The sequence below is a fragment of the Anser anser genome (genome assembly GCF_964211835.1).
Source record: "Anser anser genome assembly, chromosome: 16".
Taxonomy (NCBI): domain Eukaryota; kingdom Metazoa; phylum Chordata; class Aves; order Anseriformes; family Anatidae; genus Anser; species Anser anser.
This window is the reverse complement of record NC_139737.1, coordinates 4,000,297-4,012,386: the sequence shown is the minus strand read 5'-3', so window position 1 is coordinate 4,012,386 and position 12,090 is coordinate 4,000,297. Positions and strand designations below refer to the sequence as shown.

Genomic DNA, 12,090 nt, shown 5'->3' with positions numbered 1-12,090 from the left:
CTCCCTTTGCTGGTTTGGCAGATAGGAGGAACTTGATAGATCTGTGGGACAAAGACTTTCAGGGGCAAAAAAAATGGGGGAAAAAAAGAATGATCTGTGAACTAGCAAAACTATTTGGCAACCAATTTCACTGAGGTACTAAAGGAGCTGAAATAATGTGGCAAACAGACTATGTCTGATTGCACCGAAGAGGATACAGTTGTTTCACAGCAATTGGCTGTAGACATCTCAGAGTTATTATTACTTATGAGTGAAATCCTGAGCAGTAAGAGGTATTTTGGGTTTAGTAGCTTGGATACGATTTCAAAGAAGCAGTAAATACTCTAAATGGTAACAGTTATTTGGTAAAATTTGTATTACATTGATAGCTCTAACAGATGTGTTTGTGTGTGCCAGCACAGACATACTTCAGTACATCTGGTTTTAATCAGTGTAAGATCTTACTGAAATTAGTACAGTATATCTCTATCCCATTCTTACGTGCTTCAAGTCTTTATTATTTGGGAGAGAGTGGAAAAGATAAAGAGATTGCAAATGACAAATGATTAGAGTTGGTTAAGATAAAAACGAAAAGACAGAAGGAGAAATTATGTGGTCTGGTTCTTTCCAGCCTTCATAATCCATAAAGATAGACATCCGAAACATGGATAGTAACCACAAAGGAGCGTAGAGGTCTACATGCTAATAAATGAGAAATCATTGTGTAACCACTGTCTATATCCATATCAGGGACAACCAGGAGTGGTAAATGATGTATCTAAAACTGATACCAGATCGCTAAAAATACAGGAAGTCAAAACTGCATTGTGCTCATTTCACTGAATATCCTTTAAGGAATGCATTTATTATTTATATTATTCTGAATTTTCATTCCATCTTACAGGATATGCAAATATTTGTTCACGTAGTGTCAGAGTTTCCCCTTAGTTACACCCATACAAACTATGAATGTGCAGCAGAACTCAAGAAAGTCGTGCAAAAGCCAACTTGATGCCACCATGGACCCAGATGGGCTCCATGCCAGCTGTGGGATCCTTCCCTCCCATCACCATCAGGACCTGAGCTCTTGGTCATAGTGTGCTCGGTTCCTGAGCAGTGCCAGCCATTTCTGATGAATTGACTAGGGCCTAGATTCTCAGAAAAAGAGCGGCACTAAATTCCTCCTGAACGAGAGAGAAATGGGCACCCTACACATTTTCGGGTCTGGCCCTCAGCCTCCAGTCTGTTGCTGTTCCAGCGGGTAGAGCTTGGGTTTTACAACAGCACATGTGCTTCCTATCTGTCGTGGTGAACACACAGAGCTTTGTATTGTGAAGCTGTCATTACATATCTCCTTACATATGATACATATGGTTGTGGAGTGCCATAAAAATGCAATGCAGATCTTGAGCCATGTGGTCCTTTCTCCTGCCAGTATGGGATTGTTTTCCCTGGAAACTTTTGTAGTGGCTGGTCTTACACAGTTTGGCATCTCCCGGGCAATGGGACTTCCTACCACAACATGTGCCTGCTAATGTTGGGTGGGGGGCTTATTTTGCCAGGTTAATATCTCTTTAACCTTCATTTGAGTGAAAAAGGAATGACATCTAGTGGCCACATCATTTAAGCACAGGTTGTTCTGGATGACCCAGGTTGACCGATCCTTGGCTCCAAATGAAATGTAGGAAGCGAAGTCTCGGGTAGTGCCTTCTGCAGGACAGTATCCCTTCAGGTAGTGATCCATGTCTGAAGGGGATGTATTTCGAAGTCTCTCCAAAACGTTTTCCAAAGTTGAATCTGATGGAAGGTTAAGATAGTGGCAATTTGCTTTCAGGTGAATTCTAAGTATTTAATGTTTCAGTGTTTGTAAGACCTAGGAGGAATAAAAGTCATCAAGAGAGTTACCCATAGGATTGTGTTAAATGGATCAGAAAATGTTACTCTTCCTCTAAGCAGGGTTGATGTGTACCATTATTTCTCTAATTTTAATCACTAAAGAAAGAGTTCTGCAAAGGCCAAAGGGCTTTATACAGTAGCACGGGGGACTTGATAAAGATTTGAAAACCAAGTATGCCTTACAATAATGTTTTCTGATTCTATGGAAACAAATATCTTTGATATACTCCCAGGTATAGTCAGGATGAATTTCATGTGAGTATGAAAGTGTAATACAGTTTTTCCCTGACTGGCATAGAGAACAGCATCAGGCTAATCAGTCTCTTTAAACCTAAGCTGAATCTCTTTGCTGTCCTCAAATAGTCTGATCTGCATTTTAACACCTCTAAAAAAAGGCAAAAATCTCTTTCCAGAAAATTTACAGCTCTCGGAGGATAAGAAAACCCATGGCGTCTTTTAAAACTGGAGACTGTTTGGAGAGATACAGTATATTTTTATTTAAAATACTTCTGTACTGAGATGCTGTTGTAAAAACAAAATAGGCTGAATAACTGAAATAATGGTTTGCTCTTGGAAAGTTGCCAGATGAAAGGAACTGGAGCAACTATATTCAGCTCTGAAGCACACAAAGGCCAACCCTATAGTGCTCCTAAATTACCTGTCATTCAGCCAGGGTGGTTTTAGACTTAATTGTTTCTGGATAAGAATGTCGCTCGGGAGGACGCTGCTCCATGCTGGTGTCACAGCTCATGTGTTCAGCAGCAGGAATTAATGTTGCTGTGTAAAACTTAACAACGGGACAGGAAAGGGAAAAAACGGCCCCTGTGATGGTCAAGAAATTCAGATCACGTTGGTAGTCAGGCATGGCTGAGAAGGCTGCACACATGGACCAGGTAGAAGGCCAGACACAAGCATATGAGTGCCAGCATCACACATGCAAGAGAGGGGATGGCCTGCCCAGGTGTTTTGTTTAACAGCCATCCAAAATACCAAGTGGGCAGTGATCACAATATAGTGCTGGAGGAGAAGTCAAAAACGAGTAATAACACAGAATCACACAGAAGGTCCTTAAATGTACGAATTAAAGATACTCAGATAAAACTCCGAAATGATTGTTTGCTTACATGAAAGTGGATTGATCTGTTTTTCATATCCTTTAGTACGTTACGTGAAAGGCCAGGGAAAGAAGAATCTTCACCATCTCACACAAAGGATTCTGAAGTTATAAGATGGAAAAAAAAAGTCACAATCTGTAAAGGAAATAATTCTGAGCTGAAGTCTGCTGCTAACACTAAGCCCAGTCCCCATAAGTGGACTCAGGACCGGTTGTGGCCATCATGACCTGGCCTACCAGCATCAAAGCATGAGGCACTGGGGAACGGCAAGGATGAGGTGACCTCCCCTAGTCCTTTCCAGCTCTGATTTTTGTGATGGTGAATGCGTCCTCAATTTGCCTTGCTACTTGACCATGCTGAGAAGCATCAGAGAGCAGCTAACGGGGGGAAATGTCTCATGAGATACTGCCACAGAGTGGGAAACAGATCTGTGCCAGAAGAGTGGAGCATCCTATGGTGCCGTAAACATCATAGACAGCTATTTTGGGCAATTTTAATGATTTAATGCAGGACAGTGACCCAGGGAATGCTCTTCTGGCTAGCTAAGGGACTTCAGCAGCCGGCTCTTTGTGCTGTGTTCTTCATGTGACTTTGCTGCTTGCAAAAATAAATGGAGGGAGTCGATTCTTCCCTCTGCCAAAGAGCAGTGACATTAATTCTCCTCAGCGTGCCCAACCAGCCTGCGCCCCCAGGCTCTGGGTGGAACGCCTTGCAAAAGTTTCACCTCCCGTGACCAAGTTTTCCTTTTGGAGTGATTCGCTGCACTCATTCATTCTTGTGGCATTTTTGATGGGTTTGCACCTCCCAGATCATCAGCTGGTATAAAATAGTAAAATTTTAACTGGTCTGCATTGCAAAGACCTTGTAGCAAGTTTCACTGGGAAACTTGCTCCCTAACTGCTACACGATAAAGATACCGATATCAGCATGCCCTCCGCTATCCAGAGTCCCTGCTACTCATAACAGGGTCATGTCCTCTGACACTTCTCAATGTAGAAATTCCTCTGCCTCCCTTCAAATATTTATCTCCTGTGTGCAGGCGAGTTGCGTTTTCTCCACATTAATATAGATCCATGGCTGAGCCTCTGGCCAGATGCTTGCCTCAGATACAGAGAAGGCACAGTGAAATTAGTGTTGGTGTTTCAAAGATTAAACATCAGCTGAGACAGAACAACGCTGGATACTCAGGTGAGATTTTATGCAAGGGGGAGGCACGTTTTGGCTTGTGGAAGGAACACCTTTAATGTCAATGAAATCTTTAGCTCCTCTCAAGCAGGATGCCCTTTCCAGTCTGACCCATCATACCATTAATAGCCATCCAAGGGTTTCCACTTTATCTAAGGAAATGCATAATCAGAGGGGAGGAGAAGTAAAAGGAATCCATGCCTACACTTGACTCTTACAAAGTCTATTTTTATCGTATTCAATCAGGAACAATCAGGCACAGAGAGGAGACGCAGATGAATTTGCATGATCAGACTTCTGTGTCTTAAATGTTAATTAAAAGTTATTTTAAATTTGCCTACTGTGCAGAACTTGTTTTTATAGTAGCCCGTGTAAGGGAAATATTATTTCACAGGGCTGAAGTGCTCATGATTAGTTGAGCTTGTGGATTCTTGGGAAAACCTGGCTGGCAATCAACCTCTCCTTTAAAAAAAAAAAAAAAAAAGAAAGGGGAAAAAAGAAACTGGGCTATTCAAGTTCTTTAAGCTCCTGAGCCTTAGGAGGTCTTATTTAAAGCTACTTTAAAATTTGCCCTTTGGCACTGCTTTGAGAATCTTCTCTTGCGAGGCTGAACCCAGTGGAGCATATTTTAAAGCATCCTCTCTCTAGGACTGCCTTCACTGCCACGCCACCTCTCGGGCTCATCTCCCATTAGGAACAGCTCTGAAGGTTTACGACCAGACTGTCAGGCAGTGGTGAGTCTTGTGGCCTGGGCAGGCAGTCTGGTCAAAGGCTGGGCGTGAAAGCAGAAGAGCCAGTACAGAATAACTCCACGCTCAGAGAGATGCTCATCTCCTAACAGAAGGGGCCGTGTCGCTGGGTAAGGGTAATCTGTTTGCAAAGTGGATTTGGCTTATCAGTGGAGGAACAAACACTTGTTGCGAGTGCATCACGAAAAGCAGTCCTTGCCGGTTTTTAACTGAGCTATTTAATTACTAGTGTCAGATCAGGCTGATCTCGGAGGTGGTAACCTGGCTCACCCAGGACGGGATCAATCAGCAATGAGCTCGGTGCTTCATGAGCAAAACGACAGAGAGAGAGTCCCAAGTTGAAAGGGCTTCTGTTATTGGCAGTGCACTGCCAAAAATTTCTGACCTTTGTCTCTGCAGGTATTTTGGCTCCTCAGAGCACTGTGGAAAATGTTAATGAGCCCACTCTGGGAAATGTTTTGAAATTTGAAAGTGAAGCAGGATCTCAGGACATAGTGGGTGCACTAACATTGTCCTTTACTGTAAATAGTTCTTCCTTCTCCCGTTTCAATGTTTCCTTCCCATTTTGTCCCCGGTCTGCACCCTGATACACTAGTGCACAGCATTTTGTGATGCTAAACAAGCCAAGCTCCTCCAGACCCTTTTTACATCACAGCTTTCCATTCCCGCGGTTATCTCAGCAACCCTGCCGTGCACCAGGCTCTGTTCAGATTTCTTATTTCTTTCTTTTGACCAGATTTGTATATAATAGTCCAGATGAGATTTTCAGTGTCTTAAACAAGAGTTCTTCTGCTCTGCAAACTTACCAAAATTCTGGAAAAGCAAACAAAAGCAAGCCAAAATCTCATTCCTTCCCCTATGTGTATTTGTTCTCATGTTAACACTGAAGACAAAATACAGCCATGCATCAACCAGAGAAAGAGCAACACTGTCCAATATTGCAGAAATTGCTGACTTGAGCTGTAAAAATGTGATGACTTCTTTTCAAGTGGCAAAGAATTGAGAAAATGCTTCACCTGGTCTCTAGCTCCCCGAGTTGAATCCTGCTGAGCTCTGTCTCTAACAGTGACTTCAGAAATAGCAAGTGCCAGAGAAACCCCTCAGATTTTCATTCAGGTTAAAAAAATACTGATTTTCAAATTGCTACAGTGCAAAAATGTAAATAGCCCTAGTTTGGAGAAATAATATTAAATGGCCACAGGAAACCAGAACAGGAAGCCAAGTAAGCCTGCTAGTGGTTTGGGGTTTCCTAAGCACATTTATAGCCAGATGTACCAGGAAGCATTCAGTACATGTGAGCATTATGAGAAATCCCTTTTACATACATGCTAGTGTTTTACAAATTGATCTTATGCTGTGAAGGGAGAATCCAGTAGGAACGGGATTTTGGTAGGTTCCCACAGAGAGAAGAACAGACCAGGATGGTCCAAATTGGACCAAGGAGCATCCTAAAGAGAGGTTTTAACACACCCGATGCAGGGAAAATCAGTGGACTTGGGCAGTTAACTACCTCCCACGGCCTGGGCATGTGTCCAGATGTGGAAAAGATCAAGGGCTTAAATCCTGAGCACCACATACCGATTTCCCAGCACAAGGACTAACGCTGCTGGTGTAGCAGGGACCCAGTGCCTCTGCCCCTTTGGCTCACGCAGTGCCTGTCGTTACACCTGTGCCATTCGGTGACATTTGGATATAGATTAGCCTGCACGCCACAGTATTTTAAAATCATCACAGTGCCCATGGCATAATTTAGAGGCAGTTGTCACAGGAGCCAGAAATCAAGGTGAACAGCACAGGTCATGGCTGGCAAGGGGAAAGACCTAATACCACGGTGAGAAAATTTAACAGGACCGCGTTGTTTTACAGCTAAAAACAAACCCAGGAGTTCAGTACAGTCCTGCAGACAGGATTTATTGTTAAAAATCAATTGTGCTTTCATGGAAAATCCCAGGTGGCTGCCATTTGCTTGCTATTTTCCAATCAAAATGAAGCTCAGCCGAACTACACGGTAAAGCTTGGGCTGTTATAGAACTGTCATCTTCTAACTGAAATAAATTATTATATTCAAGTGAATCCAATATGCCCAGTAGCATTTGAGTACATGAGTATCTACCTAATTCTGTGTGCATTTCAATTAAATACATAGTCAGTGACGTCTAAAAACTACAAATCAGTTTGCTTCTCCTAAATAAGAATTCGGTGTTCATAAATTGAAATGGGCTTTCTGCTTCTCATTACATTTTGGGTCCTGATGAAAGCCATTGCTTATTGTCATAAAACAATGAATTAGAATAAGGATGTTGGGTCAAGAGGTAGCAGTAACAAACAGAAAAACAAAAATTGTTTTTTCTTCCTGTCTGATTCTATGATTTTATGATTCTTGTCTCAGCCTTACCCAGGACTCACCACGCTAATGTCAGGAGGCTTTGCTGCCACAGACAGGCAGTTTAGCCGTGGTTAGGAAAGCAGTAACACTGTGGTGGAAATTACTGACAGCATGACCTGCCTTTTGAATCACCTGGCCTTCGGATGTGAGTCCCAGCCTAACTGCAAAGCCTGCCCATCAGTGCCCAGGAGCTGTGATGGCCACACGGTTTTCATTCTGATGAGGACTGGGGGAGAGCCTCGCCTCAGGGTGCAGGTTTTACAGCTTGGCACAATCCCTTGGGACGGTTTCAGGAAACCTGGTAGTTTGTCCTGCTGAAACCTCACCCCTCGTTCTTGCTCGGATTTCTGCACAGGTGCAAGCTGTGACTGCTGGGGCTGAGCACCCTTGGGTGGGTCCAGGGGTGCTAGGAGCCGAGGGCAGAGGGCTGCTGGTGCCCTCTACCCTCTTGAGGTGCCTGGAGACCCTTTCAGTGCCTTGCTCTGGAAGACAAACCATGCTGCATACTCCATTGTGGATACTCAACTTCTGCTCTTTGTTTTATCACCTTTCATCTATAATGAAAGTCATTTCTCACTTTATGAGGAAACAGTAATTCCCCGTGTCTTAATGAAAAGAACATCAGCCTCTTCTGTGATTTCATCAGCATAGCATATGACAGAAGGGATTGAAATAACTTTAAGACTACTTAGGGTAGTCTACAGGATGGATGGATAGGTACAAAGATGTATGTATACAAATACACAGAGATAAATATACATGTAGCTAGATTCAAAGCATAGATAGATACTGATATAATGTGAACAGTCATCAATGAAATCCAAGTCCATGCTCCCAAATAAATTGTGGTTATGTGAATTATTCCATTACATCATGGGGGTATATATGCATTTATTAAAAGAATGTGGTCTCCTTGATAGAAGTCTCTAACTAATAGACTCCATTAATCAAACCTAAATTTACAGTGGCTTTTGTTTTGTTTATTTCCTTTCAGTACATTCATTTTCAAATTATCACCAGATTAATCATCTACAGTACTTTAAACCAACTGCCATTTAGTGCAACAGTTCTGGTTCCTCTCCATTACACTGAGCATTAGTTCTTAAGGCATAGTTCAAGGCTCTGTTTAGCCTGATTCTGTCCTGAATCTAACTGAAATCAGATAGATTCTTCCCTGTAAATGGGTCAGTCACACAGAAAAAACATCCAAGGTAATCTTAAGATTGAAAAAAAAAAAAAGAAAGAAAGAAAAAGGAAAAAAAAAAAGAATATAATTTTATTTCTCTTCATTGATACCTGCCTGGTGGTTAAAAGAAGGATTAAAATGAGGTCATTAAACTTTCCTTGGAGACAAGCCCCAGACCTCAGTGGTAATATGATTAATCAAATATAAAAGTGAAGCTACCCTGAATGAATAACTCATTTTTATAAAATATCTAATTACTGAAATGTCGTCTGCTGCAGAAAAAGAAGGGGGGGAAATTAATTGCAATAACAATTCAAGAAGATAAAGTTTTTCTGAATTAGGTCTACACAAGAAGCTAAATTGAGTTGATTAAGTAATTTTGGTTTCAGGAACACCCTTGATGGAAGTTAGTAGTAATGAATTTTTCAGACCTTGGAGTTTAAATTGCCAACGACCAGTGAGTTAAAAAATGGGGACGATAGTTTCATTACAGATTTCAATTTTCTGTCAAAAAAAAAAAAAAGGAATATTAAAAAAAAACGCTCTATTGGTCTCTCTCAAATTGGACACATGTACTGCTTGGTGTAAAATCAAGAATAACGCCACCTCCGCTCTCTGTACAAGAGAGCGCAATCTCAGCCAATTACAGCTACAGCAGCACCCAGGGGGCAGAGCCCACGGTGCTGCTCGTTTTTTGCTCCCCAGCACGTAAGTGGTCAAAATCCAGAAATTACGGCACAGCCTCTGTTCCTGCATACCTCGTAAATATATTCCCACCTGTAATATATGGCTCTGCGCTCTCCTTTCATTGTGGTTCTTGTAGGAAGCTGTTGTTAATGGGATGAGCAGCGCATGCATATCCATCAGCAGCAGCGTGGTAATACGTAATAATTTGTTTGGACATTTAAGCCTCCTGCCTGCTGTTTTGCTGCTTTGTACGGTCAGGTTAATATTGTCAAAACACAAGCAAGAGCTGTTCGCTGGCAAGAGCACCCCCAACCATGCGGTATGACACCACACATCAGTTCTCCCTTGCCGTCACCCATCTGTCATGAGCCCCTTCATTTGCCGCACCTGGCAGAGCTGTATCTCCTGGTGGGGTGTCTCGTTCAGCAGTGACTTCTCTCCTCCTTCTCCCTCCCTGTTTAATGTGTATGGGGTCTGGAGCAGGAAGGTGTAGACCGCACCCCCAACCCATGCCTTCTGTACCAGGAATTACAGGCATGACAGAATCCACAGGGTCAAGCAACATCTGTGCAGATAAACAGCCACCCTTCTGTGCCGTGCTGGAAATCCCTGTGTTCTCCAGTGCCTGGTACGTACACGTTGATTGGAGACCATTCCTGTGCATCAGTCAAGCTAAAACTCAAGGAGAAAATCAGACATTAATGCTCCCATAGCTACCCGTACCAGCAATTTTTTTCCCTAAAATCTATCTGTAATGTCTCTCTCAGATCGGAAGGATCTTTCATAGACTCTGTACCTCTTTCTGCCCTGGGATGAATACCCAAATCCTAATTCTCCTCCCGAGCCCAGCCCTGGAATCAGAGGGCACAATTCGGTTGCCTGAGTGCAGCCAGCCAGCACCCAGGGGTCCTGGTCGGGCAGGACATCCAGCCAGCCCCGCCAGGTACACCTCCGTGTCTGCCAGGTGTCCCAGGCAAATACCCGTTGGAAGTGGATTATTTCATTATCTTAAAAGTACACACCGTCGCAGGCACTGGTGCGGGTCTGAGAAATTTAAACGCATTTTGTAACTCCGTCATTGCGAGGAGCTGAAATAAATCCCCTTCTGGAGTTGGCTAACTTGTTTGGGTCGGCAGGTTTTTAATTCCTCAATATTCTGTTGCCTTAAAAACAGTTGCTTCCAAGGGGTGTCATTTTAAGAGGATATGTATCTGGAATTTCATTAAGCATGTTTTGGTTATGAAATCTTTAGTGACATACTAAAAAAAAAAAAAAAAAAGGAGATTTAGCAAAGGATTTGGCAGTGCTGTGAGTTTTCTCTTATCAAATATTTCTAACTGTCCAGGATGCCTTAACGCTTTCCAGCCGTAGAAGAAAGGGTCAGAACACAGACTGAAGCGAGAATTAAAAACAGAGAGGAAGTTTGAAAGATTTCATGCAGTTTTTTTGAGCATCATGGAGTTTTTCAAACTGTTCCTGCTTTGTGCAGGAACGTTTTAATTGCCAAAAAAATAACAGAGAAGAAATAATGTTTTCCTTCCTAAATTTACAAGGACCCACCATCCTCCCATTTCTCACTGCGCTCCTTTTCTCTGTTACACAGACTTCGACTTCCCTGTACTGAACAGCTCTCCTCTCTTTTCCAGTGAGAAGTCTTTCTCATGGCAAGTCTGATGAATTACACAGCATTTAATTTAGTCTTCATTCTGTGCTCTGAATTACTTTAAGCAGGCGGGCATGCATTTTTCTGTTGTTTCTGCCTGGTTTTAGCAACTCTGGGGCTGTGCTGCTGCTGCAACTGTCAGCTCTTGTCTGCAAACTGCGGGGACCCTTCAGCAACCCCTGCAGCGCAAAGGTGGTGCATTTCGGGGTGTGCTCTGACCTCCTGCCTTCCAGACCACGGGGCTGACCAGAGCATAGCGCATCCTCCACTCCTGGTCACCTTCCCCTAGAAAGCACAGCACAGGGAAGCAGATGGGGGACCCACGAATCTCCCTGCGAGCAGAAGCTCTCAGCCCCACTGATAGGTAGTGCCTTTACATTTCACTCAGCAGTAACAATATAAAGACCATCCGTGGCATCAGCTCAGTAAGTCACGACTTTAAACCACAGTAGTAGCACTTCTGAAATAAAACCCATTCTTCCGTGCCTTTCTCCTACAGGGATGCTGTGCCTGATCAGGAACCTTGTTTATGACCAGCCCTTGTGGGTTTTGCAGCACCTGATTGTGGAGTTCAACACTAGTCATTAAAAAGTTAAAAGAAAAAAAAAAAATTCCTTGGTATGCTAATTCTGAGACTAATCTGGAAACAACAGAGATTTCAATTGTAACACGGAGAAGGTTTGAGCTGAAGTCATCAGGCAGTCTGACTGAGCTGTGCTACGCAGGAAACTTGTTAAAAATCTCAATACCAGGATTATGGTGTGCATAAAAAATTCAGTTTCAGTACTGTTAAAATTCTCTCTCTCCCGAATATCCATTTTCAGATCCCAAAGGCACAAGACCAGCTTTTATATGCCCTAAAATTTGAAAAAAATAAATTAAATTTAAAAAATTAAATTAAAAACTCATTATTTTATTATGAAGTGGGCAGTTAATAAGAAAAATCCTAAACCAGATTTATCAGCTTAAGGCCCTTCTTTATGAAACTTCATTACAGGGGTCTGAATTGAAACATTCTCTTCTAGACACATTTCACCAAAAAATACAGGTCAGGCCTGTGAAGTACATTTTGCTCACTTAGAAGCTTAATGCTGTCACGCCATTTTTGTCAGTCTGGTTCACATGTAAATTGGGAAAAATGCATTTTCAAGGTTTTGTTCAAAACAGTGCAGTTATTTTCTGCTTTGGGCTTTGAAGAAAGAGAAAGACATTTAAGACCTGACATTCCAACAGATTAAATAATT

General features: G+C 42.5%; 1 protein-coding gene across 4 annotated transcripts in view; it reads left to right on the top strand.

The window, feature by feature from the left end:
• CDH4 (cadherin 4) overlaps nt 1-12,090 on the top strand; it is a 660,054-nt gene that overhangs the window by 617,703 nt on the left and 30,261 nt on the right. The window lies entirely within an intron of this gene.